This window comes from Hordeum vulgare, chromosome 3H, assembly GCF_904849725.1.
Source record: "Hordeum vulgare subsp. vulgare chromosome 3H, MorexV3_pseudomolecules_assembly, whole genome shotgun sequence".
NCBI lineage: Eukaryota > Viridiplantae > Streptophyta > Magnoliopsida > Poales > Poaceae > Hordeum > Hordeum vulgare.
In genome coordinates this window covers 532,852,745-532,877,189 of record NC_058520.1, presented here as the reverse complement: position 1 = coordinate 532,877,189, position 24,445 = coordinate 532,852,745, and the positions used below count along the sequence as shown (strand labels likewise).

Below are 24,445 nucleotides of genomic sequence, written 5' to 3'. Positions count from 1 at the left end.
AATTCATTCTTTATCACTAACCTACTCGAGGACGAGCATGAGTTAAGCTTGGGGATGCTTGATACGTCTCAAACGTATCTATAATTTTTAATGGTTTGATGTTGTTATCTTCTCAACTTTGGATGTTTTATATACCTTTTATATCTTTTTTGGGACTAACTTATTAATTCAGTGCCACTTCCTGTTTTTGTGTGTTTTTGACTCTTTTCAGATCTGATTTTGGAACGGAGTCCAAACGAATAAAATCCCCGAAATGAATTTTTCCAGAACCAAAGAAGATCGGGGGACTTGAGGGCCAAGGCAGGAGGCCCACACGGGGCCCACAAGCCCTGTAGCCGCGGCCAGGGGAGCCCGCGGCTACCAAGCTTGTGGCCCCCTTGGAACTCCCATGCCCTAGCTCTTTCGTCTATATATTCCCTAAAATCCCAGAAAAAATAAGGGCGTCGACGAAACCACTTTTCCGCGGGTGCAAGCTTCCGTTTCCGCGAGATCTCATCTGGAGACCCTTCCTGGTGCCCTGCCGGAGGGGACTTTGGAGCTGGAGGGCTTCTACATCAACATCATTGCCTCTCCAATGACTCGTGAGTAGTCTACTTCAGACCTACGGGTCCGTAGTTAGTAGCTACATGGCTTCTTCTCTCTCTTGCATCTTCAATACAAAGTTCTACATTATCTTCATGGAGATCTATCCGATGTAATACTCTTTGGTGGTGTGTTTGTCGAGATCCGATGAATTGTGGATTTGTGATCAGATTATCTATGAATTATATTTGAGTCTTCGCTAATTTCTTATATGCTTGATTTGATATCCTTGTAAGTCTCTCCGAGTATTGGGTTTTGTTTGGGCAACTAGATCTCTGATTCTTGCAATGGGAGAAGTGCTTGGTTTTGGGTTCATACCGTGCGGTGACCTTTCCCAGTGACAGAAGGGCAGCAAGGCACGCATCATGTTGTTGCCATCAAGGGTAAGACGATGGGCTTTCATCATAGATTTGAGATTGTCCATCTAGATCATGTCATCTTGCTTAAGGCGTTACTCCGTTATTATGATCTTAATACACTAGATGCATGCTGGATAGCGGTCGACGTGTGGAGTAATAGTAGTAGATGTAGAAAGTATCGGTCTACTTGTTTTGGACGTGATGCCTATATGTATGATCATTGCCATAGATAACGTCATGACTTTGCGCGGTTCTATCAATTGCTCGATAGTATTTCGTTCACCCACCGTCTACTTGCTTTCATGAGAGAAGCCACTAGTGAACACTACGGCCCCGGGGTCTACTCACAATTATCATCTCCGTTTTTACTTTTACTTTGCTTTGTTTACCTTTTGCTTTCAGTTCTCACTTTGTAAACAATCTATAAGGGATTGACAACCCCTTCATAGCGTTGGGTGCAAGCTCTTTGTGTTTGTGCAGGTACTTGTGACTTGACGCGATCCTCCTACTGGATTGATACCTTGGTTCTCAAACTGAGGGAAATACTTACCACCGATGTGCTACATCACCCTTTCCTCTTCAAGGGAACACCAATGCAAGGCTCCAAGGCCGCGGGGGAATCCTTTGCATACTTGCCAAGGAAATCCCTATAGGCGTAGCCAGCAGCACCGCCCGGCAGGCCGAGGAAGAGGTCGTGGCGACCTTGGCGGGTCAGGGAGTTCCACCTTATGCCCAGCCGACTCCTGGATATGGTGGGCAAGGAGGAAGGAATGTTGGGGTCCCTTGCCTATCTTTTGCTGTGCATAATGAACGCATCCCGAGAGTCTTCAAAGGCCCATGTAAGGTACCTAATTATACTCCGGATCTCGAGCCGGGGGCATGGGTTGAGATTTATGAACTCGCTATGGATATGCTTGAAGCTTATGACGCGGTCTGCGCCAAGTATTTCACCATGATGTTGGAAGGGCCGGCTCGCACATGGTTGAAGAACCTACCACCCAACTACATCAACACCTGGGCAGAACTCAATGAGCCTTTCGTCAGAAACTTTTGAGGAACGTGCAAGCGTTCGATGACCATCGTTGATCTCCAACACTGTGTTCAGCGGGCGGATGAGTCCGCTCATCATTGGACAAGGCGGGTCGCAGAAATTATCCACTCCTCGGATGACATCACGGCGGCTCAGGCCATGTTTATCTGGGAGAAGAACTTTCATTTTCAGCCCCTGCTGTTGAAGCTTGGCCGCCTCAAGCGGAAGGTGCAGGATATGGGTGATTTGATGGACACCCTCACTAGATATGTTGAGTCAGACGACATGAAGGACGCTGGTTCTGATGACGAGAAGGTCAGTGAAGTTAAAACGAGAGATGGAGCTAAGGGTCACTTCCTACTTTCTGGGCGCAATAACAACGAGGGAGCTCAAGGAAACAGAAGGCAACAGGATGGCGTGTCTAACTTTGTTGCTAACACAAATGCCTGACCTCGGAATCAACGACGGAACATGAATCAGGGCGGTTTTGAGGACCGGGGCTTTAGTGGAAGGAAGCCAAGAAATTATTAAGAGTTGGTCAAGGGACCTTGTGCTACGATAACAAAAGTCCTTTCTTGGCGCTAGGAATTCTTCTTGCTACTTCTCTGGTTTGCGTCGGTTTTTCCCTTGAAGGGGAAAGGGTGATGCAACAAAGGAGCAGTAAGTATTTCCCTCAGTTTGAGAACCAAGGTATCGATCCAGAAGGAGGGTCTCGTCAAGTCCAGAATACCTGCGCAAACACAAACAAGCTTGCACCCAACGCTTCAAAGGGGTTGTCAATCCCTTCGAGATTGTTTGCAAAGGGAGATCTGAAGGCGGAAAGTGCAACGAAGTAAAAAGTGTAAGGCTGAAAATATGGTGTGGAGTAGACCCGGGGGCCATAGTGTTTACTAGAGGCTTCTCTCAAAATAGCAAATATCACGGTGGGTGAACAAATTACTGTCGAGCAATTGATAGAACCGCGCATAGTCATGACGATATCTAAGGCAATGATCATACATATAGGCATCACGTCTGAGACAAGTAGACCGATACTTTCTGCATCTACTACTATTACTCCACACATCGACCGCTATCGAGCATGCATCTAGTGTATTGAGTTCATAACGAACAGAGTAACGCCTTAAGCAAGATGACCTGATGTAGAGGGATAATCTCAAACCAATGATGAAAACCCCATCTTCTTACCCTTGATGGCAACAAAATGATGCGTGCCTCGCTACCCCTTCTGTCACTGGGTGAGGTCACCGCACGGTATGAACCCAAAACCAAGCACTTCTCCCATTGCAAGAATAATAGATCTAGTTGTCCAGACAAAACCCACAACTCGAAGAGAATTACAAGGATATGAAATCATGCATAAGAGAGATCAGAAGAAACTCAAATAAGATTCATAGATAATCTGATCATAAATCCACAATTCATCAGATCTCGACAAACACACCACAAAATAAGATTACATCGGATAGATCTCCATGAAGATCATGGAGAACTTCGTATTGAAGATCCAAGAGAGAGAACAAGCCATCTAGTTACTAGCTATGGACCCGTAGGTCTATGGTGAACTACTCACTCATCATCGGAGAGGTCATGGTGTTGATGAAGAAGCCCTCCGTGTCCGAATCCCCCCTCCGGCAGGGCACCAGAACGTGCCCCAGATGGGATCTTGCGGAGACAGAAGCTTGCGGCGGCGGAAAAGTACTTTCGATGATCTCCTGATTTTTTTGGGGATTTTTAGGGAATATATAGGCGCAACCCCTAGGGTAGAGGGCGCTTAGGGGGGCCACAAGCCTGTGGGCCGCGATCTCCCCCCTGGTCGCGGGGTGGGGTCTTGTGGGGCCCCTGAGGCTCCCCTGCCTTGGCTCTCAAGCTTCTCGATCTTCTTCCCTGACGGAAAAAATATTTTCGGGGATTTTCTTTCGTTTGGACCCTGTTTCAAAATCTCCTCTCAAAGGGGTCAAAAACATGGAAAAAACTGGAACTAGCACTTGGCACTGAGTTAATAAGTTAGTCCAAGAAAATATATAAAAGGCATGCAAAACATCCAAAGTTTGACAAGATAATAGCATGAAACCATAAAAAATTCTAGACACGTTGGAGACGTATCAAGCATCCCCAAGCTTAACTCCTGCTCGTCCTCGAGTAGGGAAGTGATAAAGAATGAATTTTCGATGTGGAATGCTACCTAGCATAGTTGTCCTTTGCAATTTCTTTCACGTGACATGAATGTTCAGATCCGTAAGATTCAAAACAATAGTTTGCTATTGACATGAAAACAATAATACTTCAAGCAAACTAGCAAGGTAATCATGAACTTTCAAAATAACAAGGCCAATGGAAGTTATCCCTACAAAATCATATAGTCTGGCTATGATCCATCATCCTCACACAATTAATGTAAATCATGCACAACCCCGGAATTGGCCAAGTAATTGTTTTCGCACTCTTACTTTCTCAAACTTTTTATAACTATCACGCAATACATGAGCATGATCCATGGATATAACACTATAGGTGGAATAGAGTCTGGTGGTGGTTGTGAGACAAAAAGGAGGAGATGGTCACATTGACTTGGCGTATGAAAAGGCTATGGAGATGCCCATTAATAGATATCAATGTGAATGAGTAGGGATTGCCATACAAGAGATGCACTAGAGCTATAAGTATGTGAAAGCTCAAAAACAAAACTAGTTGGTGTGCATCCAACTTGCTTGCTCACGAAGACCTAGGGCAATTTTGAGGAAGCCCATCATTGGAATATACAAGCCAAGTTATATAATGAAGATTACCACTAGCATATGGTAGTGACAAAGCAAGAACCTCTCAATCATGAAGAACATGGTGCTATTATGAAGCACAAGTGTGGAAAAAGATAGTACCATTGTCCCTTCTCTCTTTTTCTCTCCTTTCTTTTTTTTCATTTGGGCTCTTAGGCCTCTATTTTTCTCCTTTTATTTTATTTTTGGTCTCTTTGGCCTCTTTTTTTTATTTCCTCACATGGTACAATGCTTCTAATAATGATGATTATCACACCTTTATTTACTCACAGCTCAAAACTCACAAGGATGACTCCATAGAAAATGCCTCCGGCAGTGTACCGGGATGTGCAATGATCTAGCGTGGCGTATGACATTGAAACGTCTCTCTAGCTATCTTACGATCATGCAAAGGCAATGTAAGAGTGACGGCACAAGTCATGAGACGGAACGGTGGGAGTTGCATGGCAATATATCTCGGAATGGCTATGAAAATGCCATAGTAGGTAGGTATGGTGGCTTTTTTTAGGAAGGAATATGGTGGGTTTGTGTACCGACGAGAATTGCGCGGCACTAGAGAGGCTAGCAATGGTGGAAGGTGAAAGTGCATCTATACCATGGAGTCACATTAGTCATGAAGAACTCACATACTTGTTGCGAAAGTTTTTATTAGTAATCAAAACAAAGTGCTAAACGCATACTCCAAGGGGAAGGGTTGGTAGGTGTTAACCATCGCGTGATCCCGACCTCAACACAAAAGATGACAATCAATAGATCAATTGTGCTCCGACTTCCTAACATAGCGGTTCACCATACGTGCATGCTACGGGAATCACTAACTTCAACACAAGTATTTCTAGATTCACAACACCCTACTAACATAACTCTTAATATTACCGAATCCACGTCTCAAAACTAATTGAGAGGAACCAAAACTTCTCTTTCTACTCAATGCACATGAATATGGAGGTTTTTTCCATCCTTTTTGGGTACCTATCACATTTGGGACTACTTTCATAGCATAAGCCAACTACCAAATCACGCACCGCCGTGCCCTAAAGATATAAGTGAAGCACAAGAGCAAAAGTATCTAGCTCAAAAGATATAAGTGAAGCACTAGAGCAAAAGTATCTAGCTCAAAAGATATAAGTGAAGCACTAGAGCAAAAGTATCTATCTCAGAAGATATAAGTGAAGCACTAGAGCAAAAGTATCTAGCTCAAAAGATATAAGTGAAGCACTATGAGCATTCTAGCAAAATCACGATGAGTGCATGTCTCTCTCTCTCAAAAATGTGTGCAGCAATGATGATTGTGACACAACAAAAAGAAAAGACTCCTAAGATACAAGACGCTCCAAGCAAAACACATATCATGTGGTGAATAAAAATATAGCTCCAAGTAATGTTACCGATGGATAGAAGACGAAAGAGGGGATGCCTTCCCGGGGCATCCCCAAGCTTAGGATTTTTGGTGTCCTTGAATTTGGCTTGGGATGCCTTGGGCATCCCCAAGCTTGAGCTCTTTCCACTCCTTATCTCTTTGTCCATGAGAACATCACCCAAAACTTGAAAACTTCACAACACAAAACTTAAACAAAAACTCGTGATATCATTAGCACAAGAAAACAAACTACCACCTCTTTTGGTACTGTGGAAAACTTGAATTCTATCTATATTGGTGTTGGGATACTATATTCTCACTTTTCCAAGGCTATTACCCCCCATACTAACCATAGTTTCATCAAAACAAGCAACCAACTCAACAAAAACATAATCTGTCAAAAACAGACCAGTCTGTAACAATCTGTATACTTCGTATACTTCTGATACCTCAAAAAATCTGACAAATTACAAATGCGTGGGAAAAAGGCATATCAACCAGCAGCAAAAGGAATAATCTCAAAAGCTCTTTCTGAATAAAAATTAAAATTCATCTCGTGAGCGAAAAGTTTTTGTCTTTTTCCAGCAGGATCAAACAACCATCACCAAGACTAGTCATAAAGGTTTTGCTTGGCTCAAACACAAAAATAAACACAAAAAACACAATCACAACAGAATTATGAGGGTGTGGACGCAACAAAACAGAAAATAAAAAAGATAAATTCATTGTGTTGCCTCCCAACAAGCGCTATTGTTTAACGCCCTTAGCTAGGCATTGATAATTCAATGATGCTCACACAAAAGACAAGAATTTAAGCACAACAAGAGCATCATATAGCGTGTGAAAATCACATCTAAGTCTAACATACTTCCTATGCATAGGCATTTTATAGGAAAACAGATTGTCAAGACACCAATAGTTACCATATGCAAGGAAGAAGTTAGAGACAATAACAATCTCAACATAACAAGAGGTGATTTAGTGATATGAAAGTTTCTACCACCATATTTTACTCTCTCATAATAATTACATGTGGGATCATATTCGAATTCAACAATGTAACTATCACATAGGATATTCTTTTCATGAAACACATGCATGCAAAGTTGACGCTCTTCAAAAATAGTGGGATTATCATCAACTAAAGTCATGACTTCTCCAAACCCACTTTGAATAATATTGCAAATATCATATTCATCACGAGGCTGAAACAAGTTTTCAAGATCATAAGAAAAATCATCGCCCCACTCATGATCATTGCAACAAGTAGTGGACATAGCAAAACTAGCATCCCCAAGCTTAGGGTTTTGCATATTTTTAGCATGATTGTCACTAATAGAAATTATAGTGAAACCATTGCAATCATGCTTTTCATCCAAGGAGCCCTCGTGAATCACTTCATAAATTTCCTGCTCACAATTTTCAGATTCACGCATCTCAAGCAAAACTCCATAAAGATAGTCAAGTGCACTCAGCTCACTAGCAATTGGATCAACATAATTGGATCTCTTAAAGAGATTAGCAAGTGGATCAGGATCCATATCACTAGATTTTCAGCAAGCGAAGATGCAAGCATATTGAAGGCACATGGCACACAAGCGAACAAAGAGCAAGCGAGAAAAAGGGCGAACGAAAAGGCAAACGGAAATGGCAAACGGAAATGGCAAACGAAAAAGGCAAATTGGAGGAAAACAAGAGGCAACTGGCAAACAAAGTAAATGCAAGAGATGAGTTTGCGACACCTACTTGGATGAGTTCTTGACTTGATCCTCCCCGGCAACGGTGCCAGAAATTCTTCTGCTACGGTAACAAAAGTCCTTCGTTGGCGCTAGGAATTCTTCTTGCTACTTCTCTGGTTTGCGTCAGTTTTTCCCTTGAAGAGGAAAGGGTGATGCAGCAGACGACCAGTAAGTATTTCCCTCAGTTTGAGAACCAAGGTATCTATCCAGAAGGAGGGTCTCGTCAAGTCCAGAGTACCTGTGCAAACACAAACAAGCTTGCACCCAACACTTCAAAGGGGTTGTCAATCCCTTCAAGATTGTTTGCAAAGTGAGATCTGAAGGCGGAAAGTGCAACGAAGTAAAAAGTGTAAGGCTAAAAATATAGTGTGGAGTAGACCCGGGGGCCATAGTGTTCACTAGAGGCTTCTCTCAAAATAGCAAATATCACGGTGGGTGAACAAATTACTGTCGAGCAATTGATAGAACCGCGCAAAGTCATGACGATATCTATAGCAATGATCATACATATAGGCATCACGTCCGAGACAAGTAGATCGATACTTTCTGCATCTACTACTATTACTCCACACATCGACCGCTATCGAGCATGCATCTAGTGTATTGAGTTCATAACGAACAAAGTAACGCCTTAAGCAAGATGACATGATGTAGAGGGATAATCTCAAACCAATGATGAAAACCCTATATTTTTACCCTTGATGGCAACAACACGATGCGTGCCTCGCTACCCCTTCTGTCACTAGGTGAGGTCACCGCACGGTATGAACCCAAAACCAAGCACTTCTCCCATTGCAAGAGTCATAGATCTAGTTGGCCAAACAGAACCCAAGACTCGAAGAGACTTACAAGGATATCAAATCAAGCATATAAGAAATCAGCAAAGACTCAAATATAATGATGGGCAGTCATCAGGCCAAGGTAGTCAGCAGTATAATGACCAGGGCAATTTCCAACAGACAAACAACTAGGGCGGTTTTCAGAGTAACCTTAACTGCTGAACAGTGGGCAATATCATGTCTTCACCACTCGCACTTGTAAAAGATATCAAGAAGGTGAAGCAGAGGGCATTAATATGGCTGAGCCGGCGGTTCCTAGGTACTTAAATTGGTCTGAGCAACCTGTCACATGGAGTAGAGCTAACCACCCGCCTCAAATTGATAACCCTGGCGACTTGGCATTGCTGGTGGTGCCTCAAGTTGGTAGATAAACGCTCTCTAAGGTCCTCATGGATGGGGGTAGTCGTATCAACATCTTATACTATGACACGTCCCAGCGGATGAACTTTGATGAGAAAGATCTAATGCCCTCAACCATGGTTTTCCATGGTATTGTTCCGGGCAAGTCGGCATACCATGTTGGGCGGATCAAGTTGAATGTGGCTTTCGATGATGAGTCCAATTACAAGAACGAGTTATTGACGTTTGAGGTGGTCAAAATTAAAAGCCCTCATCATGCTTTGCTCGGGCGGCCGGCTTATGCTCGTTTCATGGCCCAACCCTGTTATGCGTTCCTCAAGCTTAAAATGTCGGGTCTCAAGGGCACCATCACAGTCAACGAGAACCAAAAGATAGCCCATGAGTGCGAAGAAGGTAACGCTGTGTATGCTGAGTCGGCGTGCGCTGCTGAGGAGTTGAAGTTCCACAAAGCCAATGTGGATCCAGCTGACATGAGTCCGTTGATAAAACCGACGATTGATTCTGAGCCGCCCCTTAAGTTCAAACCAGTAGATGATACCAAGCAGGTTGATTTTGTTCCCGACGAGTCTTCCAAGCAGTTTACTATTGGGAGTGGCTTGGATCCCAAATAGGGAAGTGCGCTTGTCGAATTCATCTGTGAGAATCGGGACATCTTCGCGTGGAGACCTTCTGACATGCCAGGTGTACCGAGAGAATTCGTTGAGCACCATCTCAATGTAGATCCTAAGATGAAGCCGGTTCATCAGTACCTTCGTCGTTTTAATGAGGAGAGGCACAAGGCAATTGGAGAAGAAGTCGGCCAGCTTTTAGCCGCCGGGTTCATCGTCGAGGTTTTTCACCCTGAGTGGTTGGCTAACCCGGTCTTAGTTCTTGAAAAGAACGGCACTTTTCGCATGTGCATTGACTATACCGACCATAACAAAGCGTGTCCAAAGGATCCTTTTTCCCTCCCCCATATCGATCAAATCATTGACTCTACGGCGGGTTGTGAGCAGCTATGCTTCCTGGATGTGTACTTTGGGTATCATCATATCAAGGTAGCCAAGGAGGAGCAGGATAAGACGGCCTTTATCACCCCCTTTGGTGCCTTTTGCTATGTATCAATGCCTTTTGGGCTCAAGAGCGCGGGGGCGACTTATCAATGTTGTATTCAGAATTTTCTGCACAGCCAGATTGGTCGTAATGTCCATGCTTATGTCGATGACATCGTGGTAAAGTCACAGAAGAAGGAAACACTTCTAGGTGACCACAAGGAGATGTTCGACAACCTCCGGGTGTATCAGATGAAGCTTAACCCGACCAAGTGCATGTTTGGAGTTCCTGCAGGAAAATTGCTGGGATTCTTGGTGTCCGAGCGTGGCATAGAAGCTAACCCGGACAACATCAAGGCGATAACTTCGTTTGGGAAGCCGGCTAATATTAATTAGATCCAACGGATGGCAGGTCGTATCGCGGCACTGAGTCGTTTCATAAGTCGCCTCTGTGAGAAAGTTGTCCCTCTTTATCAGTTGCTCAGTAAAATAGACCACTTTGTATGGACCTATGCGGCCAATGAGGCTTTCGACGCCCTCAAGAAGCAACTTGTCGAGCCGTCCGTGCTGGCAGCCCTGGTTGACAAAGAACCAATGCTCTTATACATTGCCGTTAATTCTAAAACCGTGAGTGTGGCAGTGGTTGTCGAACGCAAAGAAGAAGGCAAAGAATATCCTATTCAATGGCCGGTGTATTTCGTTAGTGAGGTATTGACCGTGTCCAAACAGCGGTATCCACATTGGCAGAAGTTGGTCTTTGGGATCTTTATGGCGAGTTGGAAGTTGAAACACTACTTCTTGGCGCACCCAATCACCATGGTCAGTTCTACACCGATAGGGGATATTATACAGAACCGAGAAGCCACTGGACGGATTGCTAAATGGGCAATAGAGCTTGGTCCTGATCATGTGAAGTATATGCCTCGTACAACCATCAAGTCTCACGCTCTGGTGGATTTCGTCAACGATTGGACTGAGTTGCAGATTACGGAAGATAGGCCTGATAACACATATTGGACTATCTATTTTGATGGTTCTAGGCAGTTGGAGGGCTCATGAGCTGGAGTGGTGTTATCATCCCCAAGAGGAGACAAGTTTTGTTATGTTCCACGGCTCATGTTTCCTTGCACAAACAATGCTACTGAGTATGAGCCTTTACTTCATGGGCTCAGGATAGCTAAGGAGATGAACCCGAGTCGAGTCAGGTGCTAAGGCGACTCAGATTTAGTGGCTCAGCAAGTATCACAAACCTGGGACTCTAAAGATCCATTGATGGCGGCTTATAGGCGTGCGGTGACTAAGGTGGCGGGTTATTTCCATGCCTATCAGGTTGACCATATTGTTCGTTGCCAGAACGAGGCAGCTGATGCCCTCTCCCGACTCGGATCACAATGTATGCCCGTTCATCCCAATGTGTTCTTGGATGTCTTGCATAATCCTTTTGTGAAATTGCTTTCTGAAGATGACATCGCAGTTCCTGACCCGGAGTCACAGTTGGTGGTGGCTCTCCGGGCAACTCCTGACTGGACGATACCCTACATGGCTTACCTAGCTCGAGGCGAGTTGCCAGTTGATGAAGTTTTTGCTAGGAAAATCGTGCGGCGGTGTAAGTCCATGGGTATACACAAAGGCGAGTTGCACAGACGAAGTACTTGTGGGATTTTTCAGCGCTGTGTCTCGCCGGAAGAATGGCGAGATATTATCAATGAGATACACGTGGGCGACTGTAGACACCACGTCGGGTCACGATCTTTAGTGTCGAAGGCTCTTCGACATGGTTTCTACTCGTTGATGGCTCATGCCGATGTAGATGACATAGTGCGTCGATGTGATGGCTGTCAGAAGTTTGGACGTCAAGCACATGTGCCGGCTCAGGAATTGCGCATGATCCCAATTACGTGGCCCTTCGCGGTTTGGGGGCTCGACATGGTTGGCCCGTATAAAAAATATTCTGACAAAAAGACTCATCTGCTAGTGGCGGTTGATAAGTTTAGCACGTGGGTTGAATCAGAGCCGGCCAGTAATTGCGAAGCAGAGACGACGGTCAAATTTCTCAAGAAGCTGATTTTTCGTTTTGGTTATCCCCGTAGCATCATTACTGATAATGGTACTAATTTGTCTAAGGGGGCAATGAAGGAGTTCTGTCAACGAGAGCACATCCGGCTTGATGTATCCGCAGTCTAATGGTCAAGCTGAGCGGGCTAACGAGGAAATCTTGCATGGGATCAAGCCCCGGCTCATGGTTCCTCTGCAACGTACTCCGGGTTGTTGGATCAAAGAACTTCCTTCTATACTTTGGAGTATGAGAACAACACCAAACAGATCTACTAGTTACACCCCCTTTTTCCTCGTCTATGGGGCGGAGGTGGTTCTCCCAAGTGATATAAGGCATGATTCTCCGAGAGTCGCCGCATGCATAGAGGCTGATAACGAGAAATCACGTTAGGATTCTTGGGATGCCCTCGAGGAGGAGCGTAATTTAGCCGCAGCAAGGTCAACGATCTACCAGCAAGACTTGCGTCGTTACCACAGTCGACGAGTCAAGAGTCGGGCCTTCCAGGAGGGCGACTTGGTTCTCGGCTGATTCAAGATCATACGAGTATGCTCAAGCTTTCTCCTTCATGGGAGGGACCCTTCGTCGTCGGCAAAAACCTCCACAACGGCTCGTATTACTTGATCGACTTACACCGTGACAGGCCAACCACGGAGGAGGAGACAACCCGCCCATGGAACATTGCGCGACCCTATTATACATAGAGCCATTGACTCCTTATCCATGTACATACTTAGGTAATTGTGTACTCTTTTCATTACATCAAAAAAGTCGGCTCCCATGAAATTCGGGGTCTTTGTCGTTTTGGCCTCTATTTGAGCATGAGCCTTTATTGATTAAAATAAGCCGCCCAAGAGGATGAGTCGCCACTTAGGAGGCCATCCAAACATGGACGCTACTAGTATCAAAGAGAGTGAGTCACCCTGATGTGATCACTCAAATATGGATACTAGTAAAGCCAAAGAGGATCAAGTACCATGATGCATGGTTCAAACATAGGCGCCTATGTATGATCATGAACCAATAAAACCGGCTTACGTGGGGGCTACTACTCCCCAGGTCATTTAGCAGTAATAGTATTGTCTTCTGCTATCCTATGCCCATTTTTCCTTGATCATAGGTCATTTGGGGGCTTCTGACTCATTGAGTCCCGCCTTACTACCCTCTTGGCTAGCAAAAAATTAACGCATTACAATGGTTATAATGTATTGTAAGTTTTGCGACTTGCCCATAAGACCCATGTACTCTTGGCGAGTCAATCCAATATTGCACCCTGAACTTCCAAAGTTAAAACATTGAGGTACTTGCGAGAGCCAGCATATGGAAAATAGACAAACCATGGGTTCACTGAAGCTTGACTTGAGCCTGATCAGCCAGTCTTAACACATAAAGGTTTTTGCAAAAACCTCTCTGGGTATGATTAGAACCTTGCAAGCTCGTCTACCCGCCGTGACTCAATGAGTCAGCTTATTTTACACCTCATGTGGTGATTATGCTTTCAAGCAGTGATTCAACAACCATGTTGAGTCATTCAAGTTGGGCGATGATCAAGGAAGAAAGAACACAATACTTCATAAATTGCTGATAGCCAAACCAAGGCGACTTATATTACGAGGTAACGCCAGGAAAGTTTGGCATTCTTTTTTAATGCAAGTATATAAGCAGTTTTAAGTATGCTCAAAAGCAAATTACATGGCTCGTAAAGGCCAAAAGTCTTTCTATATTAACCCGGTGGCAAGTTTCATCCATGTTCAGCCTCGTGTGCAGGTTGAAGTTTTGAAAGCCGCCACTGGGTCACCCTGTGCCGAGCTTTCCGTTTCCTCGATCTGGAAGTTATCCACATCGCAGGTGCAATTGATTAAGGCATGAAATTCAGCTTCTTTTGTCAAGATGGTTGACGGGTCAGCATCAGAGGCAAAAAGATGCTTACGGCAGTGAGGAGTCAAGTCCATTGGTGCGAAACTGGGAGTTTCCACACGATTTCCATCATCATCATAAGCCGCCTGATATTTCAGCAGATCAAGGCTCTCAACAAGGCGGCTTGCTGTAGGGCGAACATCCTTTACGCATTGAGCGTAGGCTTCTTGCGTAAAGTCTGAGTCGTCATCCTTATATTCTGGAAACCCCCAGCTATTTCATTCGGCTTGAGCTATGGAGCATAGGCTATTGATCGGCTCATAGCCGCGATCAGGCCTTTCTGTGTGTATGACTTCCTTATTTCTTCTATGTGTTGGGAATGGTTGAGAGGCGCCTTAGCATATCCCTAATATATTTCACTGGGTCTTTATTCCCCCATACAGCCTTGACAGTCAGTAAGCTGCCAGCATAGAGTTGCTCTGTAAGGGTATATATCGCATTTATCTTCAGAACAGAATCATCCTGAAGATTGGCAGATCGAGGACCTGCAAGGAACAAATGAAAAATAAGTCGCCTCGCACCTTATGTCCTTCACAAAAAATTATAACAGGCACTATATCAAGGACTTACCAAAGATCGCATTGGTCATATTGGAGATGTGTTGGTGAAGACCAGTCAATTCTTCAGTAACTTGTTCCAGTTGGCCCTTGGAATTTTCAGCATATTTCACAATTGCGGCTCTCCCATCTTCAGTTGACCCTTTGTAACAAAGATATTCAACCGTGACCTTTTCAAGTTCTGTCACCGTGGCTCGAAGTTTTTCCTCTGCCGCGGCCCTGGCGTCTTGCTGACGTCCCAAACTTTTTTTCATCCCACTTAGGGATGCGTCAGTTTGACTAATAGTCTCCTACAAATTCAAGCAGGAAGGACCGGTGACCTTATCGCTACTTGGTCGCATTGATCGATGGACATTCAAGTCTCAAGTACATTGCAAGGAATACACTTGACACTTGGGGGATAATGTATTTGCTTCTCTAAAGCAAGATTTTTAAAACAAGACCCGGGTCATCTTCAAGAAGATGACCCGACCCTTGGGGGCTACAGGTTGATGTTTTTCAAGACTATTAAACAAGACTCGGCTCATCTTCAAGAATATGACCCGACCCTTGGGGCTACAGGTTGATGTTTTTCAAGACTATTAAGCAAGACCCGGCTCATCTTCAAAAAGATGAGCCCTTGGGGGCTACGGGTTGAAGTTTTTCAAAGCTATTAAGCAAGACCCGACTCATCTTCAAAAAGATGACCCGACCCTTGGGGGCTACAGGTTGAAGTTTTTCAAGACTATTAAGCAAGACCCGACTCATCTTCAAGAAGATGACCCGACCCTTGGGGGCTACAGAGGGATATATGGGGGAATTTATTCAGTAAATACCCAGTATATTTTCTTCATCATGTTTACCAGGCTAGCTTCAAAGTCTCGGCTCTCGGAAAGGCGGGTTAAATATCCCGCATGTAGCTCTTCAAAATTCAGCTTCTCAATGTTGGGGAGTTCAAGTGCAGATTTTTGTTTGACCGTCTTAGTAGAGACGTCTTCAACAGTATGCTTAGCCAACACATTACGGGCGGGCGTCGTATGACCCGTCCCAATAATGACAATGACATATTCTTCAGGCGTGACGTCTTTGGATGACTTCTGGGGACTTGGCGGGTTGAGATCTTCTTTTTGACTCGGATCCATGGTCATATCATCAATTTTTGGTGGGTTGACTTCGACATCAGGGATGTTATCCATGGCAGTGCTTTCTGCAGGATCAGCATAAGCTCCAGTGGGTTCATCTTGAATAACATGGACACACGCATCTTCTTCTTCCACTTCACGCTTTTCAATATTTGGAGCTGACCGGCTAGTTTTCTGTTTCTTGGCTTGAGCCCTAAAAATGGAAGGTTAAGACATAGATAATGACATGTGAATGACACATGAAGTATTGAAGCAAGGGTTCGTAAAGCGAATAGTAACATACCCTGTGAGACGAACAAGGGGTGGCAATTTTGAGGATGCTGAGTCGCCAGATGAAGGAGGAGACACCTATTACAATAGAAAAATTTGGTGAGTTTAAGCAAGTTGACAATATACTTGATAAGGAAATAGAAGGTACCATAGTACGACGCTTGCGGACGGATGTTTTTTTCAGGCAGACCCGCCATAAGATCACCTGAAGAGCTACGTGTGTGGCGTTTTGGAGTATACAGAGCCTTCTTCAAAAGGAAGTTAGGATCCAAATGAGCATCTAGGTGATTCATAGGGACTTTCCTACAAACCCTCCTTTGAGGCCTTTCGAAGGAAATATTTGAGTCAGAAGATATTGAAATTACCTCAGCATCTTCATTGTCACTTTCAACGCCATCCCCGTGAGAATAAGATAAATGATTAGAACAAGTATATGATACAATCAAGGGATAGTCCGGAAATTTACCTCAGATAATTATTCAATATGTGGTGACTCGCCCACGATAGATGACTCGCCCGCACCTGATTTGGCCTTCTTCTTCTTGGCAAGAGTCTTGACCCTTTTAACAGGCGGCGTTACAAGCCTACGTTTCCAGAAAGGTGCATTTTTCTACAACAAGGGAAGTTAGTGCTACAAAAGAGCAAAAGAAAAATACCAAATAGGACGGGTAAAGGATGAATTTATTTACCTCAGGAGCCGTGTTTGCAATGCAGAAAAGTTTCAAACCAATTTTGGAACAAGCCTCTTTAGGTTCACCACATAATTTCTTCACAAGACTATTGACCTCTTCAGAGTCAAGCATTACGTTGGTGAAACGCTGAGTATTGTTTAAATCGCCATCAAAACGACACATCAGTCCATCACGGCGGCTTAGGGGCAAGATGCACCATTCTACCATTAAGTCAATCCCAGTCAAACCATTAGAATTCAAGGCTGTCAGTCGTGGCCAAACAAGTTTGTGGGCGGCTCGTTCTTCATGAGTAAGAGCCTCGGGGAGTTGGAAGTCCATTGGAAGGCGACCTTCTTTGAAACCCGGCAACGGATTTTCCTGAGCTGGTGCAATATTCTTGCAATAGAACCAGGTTTTTCCCGAGCCTTTGGGATGGCTGGGTAAAGCGGCAGCAGGGAAGCCAATTTCACGCCGCCTTTGGATGGTGACTCCGCAGAGTTCTAAGATGGGGCCATCAGCCCCTTCAGTTTGGCGGTTTAAATATAAGAATTCCCTAAATAAGGAAACTGTGGGTTCTATTTCTAAGTATGCTTCACAAAAGACGTGTGACATAAGTTGTTGACTGAATTGGGACCTAAATCTTGGGGGTGAAGGTTGAAAAAGTTGAGGGCCTCCCGAAAGAATTTTGAGCTAGGAGGAGTGAAGCCTCGTTCTAAATGGTCTGCGAAAACCACTACTTCCCTTCGGCGGGTTGAGGTCGGACTTCTCTAGCAGGGGCTCTCCATCCAATTATTTCTTTAGGAGACAAGGTCCCCAGCGACAAAAATCGTTGCAAGGCGGCTTCATCAATGCCAGAAGGTACCCAGTCACACTTTGATGGTTTCGACATGATGTTGAAAATCGGGAAGAAGCAAGCTGCATAGGTGTGATTGGCGGGTTATTCTAGCAAATAAAAATCGCTCGAAAAAGCAAGGAGCTCAAAAAATAGGCAATAAAGCAAATCATAATACTTAAGTCGCCTGACTACGAGGCGGCTCGCGAAGGTGGCGAGTTACAAAAATATTTAAGCCGGCTTATGAGGAGGCAGTACTGGGTCACAAAGAAACCATGATGTTGGATTCTACTAAGTGTTGGAAAACAATTTTTGTATCAAACTACATAGAAAGATGGATCTATCAGCAGTACGAAAAAGAAAAATTAATTGCTAAAATAACGTTGTAGTATGATGGTGGCAACAGCTAATGACAGCGAGGTTCTCACAGAAGTATCAATGAAACTCTGTGCGGGATTGATTTCATATCCATTCCGTAACTTATCAACGGGAATGCTTTGCTAAAGAAATCGAATGAACTCGTACTATTAATGGCGGCACGACGAACACTAAGAACTCCCGTGAGCCATGGTGATTGATCTAACAGATCTACTACAGGAGGTGAAGACGTACCTGATGGTACCAACAGATGTCGAAGAAGGTTGCGGCTTGATGCAGAAGACGTGCGGCGGCGAAGCCCTTGCGTCGGGGATTTCGCCGGAGGAAAGTGCAGAGGCAACGCGTCGTGGACTGGATATTCGAGGTGGAAGAAGAAGATGATCTAGGGTAAACCTAAAAAAAGGAGATCCCCCCGTCGGTATTTAAAGACTAGGGGGAATGAAACAATAGGCGCGGGAATCTAGGGGATGCTGTAAATCTTGGAATTGATGGTGCCTCGATTGTCGGGCCGGACAGATAGACCAAAAGAGCCGTTTAGGATGGCATCATGAAGATTCTTGAAATTTCGGAATGATTGACATCATTAATTTCTGCAGCAGAAAATCAAGAGAAGCTTTCAAGCCGGCGATTCTTCCGTTGAGGAGCACGCTGACGTTTTGGTTGAGCCGCCGAGCATATAAGGAATGTTTATTGACATGAACAAGTTCAAGATAATATGGGGCCTAATGTTGGGGTTCTTATCCCGTTATAAGACCCGCCCTATGTAGCGGGGTTAGGATAATGGCGGCTCAGTATCCATGTTCAAGATGGGCCGTTCCCTATGAAGCAAAAGATGCAAGACGTACGCTGTGAGAGCCGGTTGGCCCAAGACGTGAAGAAGGCGACTTACGACCCATATGGGGAAGGAGTCGCGTGGAGTTTCCTTGCGTAAGGGAAAAGGTGAGTTAGACATGTACTAGCTCATGAACTGTAGTGTGATCTGGACTCTTGTAAACCTAGAGCCTCGACCTGTATATAAAGGCGAGTCTCTAGGGTTGATAGGGCTAAGTTAACATCAATCGAGAGCTAGGCCAGGCGAATCCGCACCCTTGTAATCGATTTCCACAGCAATAAACACATAGTAGGACGTAGGCTTTTACCTCAAATTGAGGGGCCGAACCTGGGTAAACGTGTCTCCCGTTTCCCGAACAACCCCTTTGAGTTGCCAAATAGTTGCAATGGCTTCACCACTAAGTCCTTTCACGAGGACATCTGCCGTGACAAAATCTCGATAGGTAGCGAGGCACGTATTGTATTGTTGACATCTGATGTTTACGCACGCTTCTATTCTTGTGGACTATGTTGGGCCTCCAAGCGCAGAGGTTTGTAGGACATCAACAATTTCTGTCAAGTGGATGACCTAAGGTTTATCGAACTCAAGGAAGTAAAGGATGAAGATGGTCTCTCTCAAGCAACCCTGCAATGAAGATACAAGAAGTCTCTTGTGTCCCCAACACACCTAATACAATTGTCAGTTGTATATGTGCACTAGTTCAGCGAAGAGATGTTAAAAGGCAAGTGATGTGGATGGTAAAACAAGGTATTGTAAATATGAAATAAAAATGGCAGCAAGGTAGCAAGTGACAAAAGTGATCATAAACGGTGTAACAATGGTGAGAAACAAGGCCTAGGGTTCATACTTTCACTAGTGGCAACTCCCAACAACATTAACATAGTCTAATCACATGATATTTCCACTAAACATACAATGGAGACGTAATCGGAGGTCGTTCCTTTGTGATCAAGAGAGGAGGAGAATTATGTAAGGCTACAAAAGCACACCTCAGAGTTCGTAGTTCTCATCTATGGATTTCCCATTATCACCGCGGCCATCCAAAGAGAGTACCACAATCACCACAACGTATCTCAAGGATAGTCAAAGACAAGCACCAAGAGACTCTCAATCTTCAATCAATTCACAATAAAGGAAATCACTTATGAAAATAGTCTTCTAATCCATGTCCAATAGACCGCTGTCACCATGGTCTCGGGGATTATACTAGATAAGATCAAGTGAGTACATTAATCCAATACATAGAAGAAGGGGAAACATCATGGGATCACCCTAGATTAACATAGCCCATAATCAGAATCAAGATCACATCATGAGGGAGAGAATTAACTATATAGCTATTGTAGAAGACCTTAGCCCCGAGGAGGAACTACTCCCGCTTCATGGAGGGAGAAAGCAACGTCGATGGAGATAAATCCGGGGGCACTTCCCCGTCCTGGCAGGGTGCTGGCACAGGAATTCTGGTCCCCGAAACTTGTTTGCGATGGCGGCGGAGGTCGGAATTGCTTCTAGAGAAAATGGTTCCGTAATCAGTGTTTCCTCCACGGGGGTAAAAATTGGAGCCAAGGTAGGGCACCACAAGGGGTGGGCCCACCCAGGCGGCCTCCTTGCGCAGCCAGGGGGCAGGCCGCACCACCAGCTCGCCTGGAGGCCTGGTGGCCCCCCTCTGGCCCTACTTCGGCCGTCTGGAGTCTTCTAGAAAGCTGATTTTTTATATTTTTATGTGGAATTTTTCAGGCACTGTAAATATGGGTATAAACCTGCAATTCACACACATTAGCATACAGAAACTGGCACTCGGTGCACTGCGTTAGTAGATTAGTCCAAATATGTTGAAAAAGGTAAGAAAGTGTACAAAACACATAGCAATATCACCCAAAACTTGCATGGAGGAAGCATAAATTATAGATACGTTTGGGACGTATCAACATCCCCAAGCTTAATTCCTGGTTGTCCTCGAGTAGGTAAATCATAACAAGCAAAATTTCTGTGGTGACATGCTAACACACATATCAGAACTTCAAAGTAAAGCAAGTAAGATATGCAATTCAAGTCAAGACAATAACAAGAAAGAGTCTATATCTAATATTGAAACTAGCAAAGTAAGAACATAAAGGTGCAAGAGCTCTCGCTGTCCGTGACTCGAATGTCTGCAAATGGTATTTGCATGCAAGAAGTGGGAGATGGGTTTAGAGCATAAAAATAATGGGAATATAGTTTAATTGAGAACTCAGCCTACTAAAACTTCATACCTGGTCTCCTTCAAATCTTATTTTTGACTCATCCCCACACAACTAGTCAGGCACAAGTCAAAATGATCTTGTCCCTTTCGACTTTGAGCACTCATGCAATGGATGAGCCCAAGAAAGATACGTTGGCACTTAGGATGGAAAAGAGAATACTAATGGGGAAGGAAGAAAAAAAAGGTGTGAAAGGCTCACATCAATGAGGACAATCATAGGAGAGAAAGCCAAATGGTAGATAATATGTGAGGAGTGGGGATTGCCATGCAGCGGATGCACATATGAGCTAAGATAAGCTCTCCAATGAAACTAGTGCGGGTGCATCCATCTTGCTTGCTCATGAAGACCTAGAGCTCATTTGAGGAGGCTCATCATTGGAATATACAAGCCAAGTTCTATAGTGTAAGGGTCCCCACAAAGTTATGCATGAATGATAATCTCTATGGAGTACAAATATAACAATGGAGTACGAGTGTGGATCTTTCAAAAGGACTAGTAGTGTTGCCCCCTTCTCCCTTTTTTTTGTGGCCTCTTTGGCTCTTTCTACTTATCTCTCATTTGTCCTCTTTGGGATCTTTTCATGTGTCCTCTTTTGGGATCTTTTAATTTGTCCTCTTTGGGATCTTTTCCTCACTTAAGGGCAACACTCTATATTTTACAAGAATAAAAAGATCTTCACACTTTGTAAGAAGTACTCAACATAAAGATAAATGAAAACTATCATGATGTATGCAAATGTATGCCTCTGCCAGTGTAGCATGATATGCAATGATACTAACGCGTCATGTAGCAATAATAAGGGCAAGGCCCAACTAGCATGCGGCTCCTCGATCAAGCAAAAGCATGTATGACATGAAGATCAAGTCATGAGATGGTGGATGATGCATGGCAATGTATCTCAAAAAGGCTGTGGAAATCCCTTAATAGGTAGGTATGGTGGTTGTTCTAAGGAAGGATATAATGGGGCTTATGATGACAGAGCGTATCATGCCAAGGGTTTGGATGCACTCGCGAAGTATGCACCAACTCTCAAGATGAGAAAGGGCAATGCACGATACCGAAGAGGCTAGCAAAATATGGATGGTGGATGTGCCAACAATCGAATACTCGCATTAGTCTCAAGAACTCATGCACTTATTATCGGTAACTCTCTATCTAGTCAGGAGATTCACAAAGAGACAAGTACCCAAGGAGGAGTGTTTGGGGGTTTGGTTATCCTTGCGCATCCTCGACCCATGATAACGTGAGGGTACTCTATATATTCCAACCCCTCCAGAGGTTAGCGATCGATCTAGTAGCTAGAGTTCTCAACTAATTTTTTGTTTTTTAAAATACACACGGATTTCCCAAAATACGACACCTATCACTAATAGGTTCAAGCTCTTGACACCAAAAGTTCAAACATTACTCAAATCAATACCTCAAAACTATTGCAAGGTACTACTATACTTAAATAGCAACCTTAGTTACCTACTCATGCAAGACACACAACTCGGTGCAAAAAGCCAACTCTCTAAACAAGATAAGCATGATAACTCAAGAGATTTCCAAAATCATCTAAATAAAATCTCTTAAAAAGATAAAGCGTGGAAACTAAGAGCTAAGCATGACAGCAGCTATGAAAAGATAAAGAACACACAAAAAGATAAGCATGAAAACCTATGTTGTGTTCTATGGTGGAGTGGAGCGTGTTTCTCCCCCAAACAAAGAAGGCTAGGATCCAAGTTGTTATGAACAGCAAGCAAAACTAAAACAAACTAAAAAGTAAAGAGCGGGACGCTCCAAGCATAGCACATAACATATGAAGTGATAAAAGTATAACATGGAGAAGGACGAACTAACGATTGTTGATGGAGAAGGGGATGCACGGGGGCATCCCCAAGCTTAGACTCTTGAGTCTCCTTGGATATTTCTTGTTGTGCATGGGGGCATCCCCAAGCTTGAGAGTTTGACACTCCTGGATCTTCTTTCATCATCTTCCATCGCATACTTGAAAACCCCCTTCATACAAAACTCATCATAAGCTGATTAGAGTGGTTAGTGCCCATAATAAAATAATTTTTCTCCACTACAGATAAAGATTTTCATGAAGAGCTACTGTTTCTCAAGATTTCCAAAAAGTATTTGCAAAGAAAAAGCAAGCTTGAGATTCGCAAAACAATGAAAACGCAAAACGTGACAGAATCTGTGAAAAAGAGACCAGGAGGTAGTAAATAAGTTTTTCGGGGCACTTCTGCAACTCAGAACCGACGCCAGAAAGCCAATTGTATAGAGCATACTATCAAAAAATTCAGATAAAAAAGATGATCTCGTGATGTGTGGTGAATTTTTCTATCAAGCAAACATAATCTGTTTCTCGACAGCATGTCACAACATTTTAACTTTCTTGCAATCGGAGGCTAGAACTTGGCAGAAAGATTAAAAATAAAGATATTGTCGTGGGTATAAGCCTGACAGTAGAGGTGTAGGGTACGAATGAGATGGGCAGAGTCCTAGCTACGGCAAGGTTGTATGAGTTCAGGCCCCTCTGCGGTGGAGGTAACAGCCCTACGTCTTAGTGCTCTCGGAGCTTGTTGTCGAGTGTAATATGGAATACAATGATTTGCTAACCCTTCTACCAGTGGGGGAGGGCGGCTTATATAGAGTGCGCTGCCCTCCACAACGGTTCCGGCACAGGGGTGGAGTAACGGGGGTTGAATGCGTACGTTACAGGTAACGTATGCCCTAAATGCTAATAAATGCACCCGGAAACGTACGGCAGTTTCCCTCCAGAGAGGTTACGATGTACCGAGTGTAGCCAGTCGGTTAGCCTGGTATCCTCCGAATGCTAGTCTCCGACTGGATGATTCAGGACCTGTTACCGACTGGATGATGGGGACTCCTTAATTCAGTCGGGGCAGACTTAGGGCCTTGTCCTTTGTGTGGGGTAGTCCTTGGGTAGGACCTGTATGGCAGGCCTATGACCCTACCCAAGGACTATGACCCCATCATTAGTCCCCGAATGGATTGGGGTTGAAACGCCGAAGCGGTGCTTGAAGTTCGGATCCGACTGGATTAGATTCGGCTTGAGCGTTGCTTGCGTCTATCCATTTTATCTTTTCTGACTAACGATCCGAGTGGAAGTGCTTGCGAAACAGACTGTCGGGAGCCGAGTGTTTCTGCGGCATCTTTTGACGCGACCGGTCAACTGATAGCGGCGGATTTTCCGGGATCTCAACTTTCGGGTTCCGCGCGCGCAGCGGGGATGACGCCAGCGCACTCGAGTAGCGCCCGACGCCTCGATTCTCGCGCGTTCAACTCCTCCACGGATATCGCCGCGGCCGGTCGGGCGGATAAGGTTTCGGGGCCACCCGCCAGTGACCCAGTCGGAACCTTATTTAAATCTGGGTGGCGAGGCTTCTTCGTTACGCTCGCCGAATCTTCCGCTCTCACCTGCTCCGTCTTCCTCGCCACCTCCAGCGCTCCTACACTCCTTCCTTCTCCTTCCTCTCGAG

General features: G+C 44.5%; 1 pseudogene; it reads right to left on the bottom strand.

Annotated features, from left to right (window-relative positions):
* LOC123441986 overlaps positions 1 to 24,445 on the bottom strand; it is a 63,795-nt pseudogene that overhangs the window by 14,223 nt on the left and 25,127 nt on the right.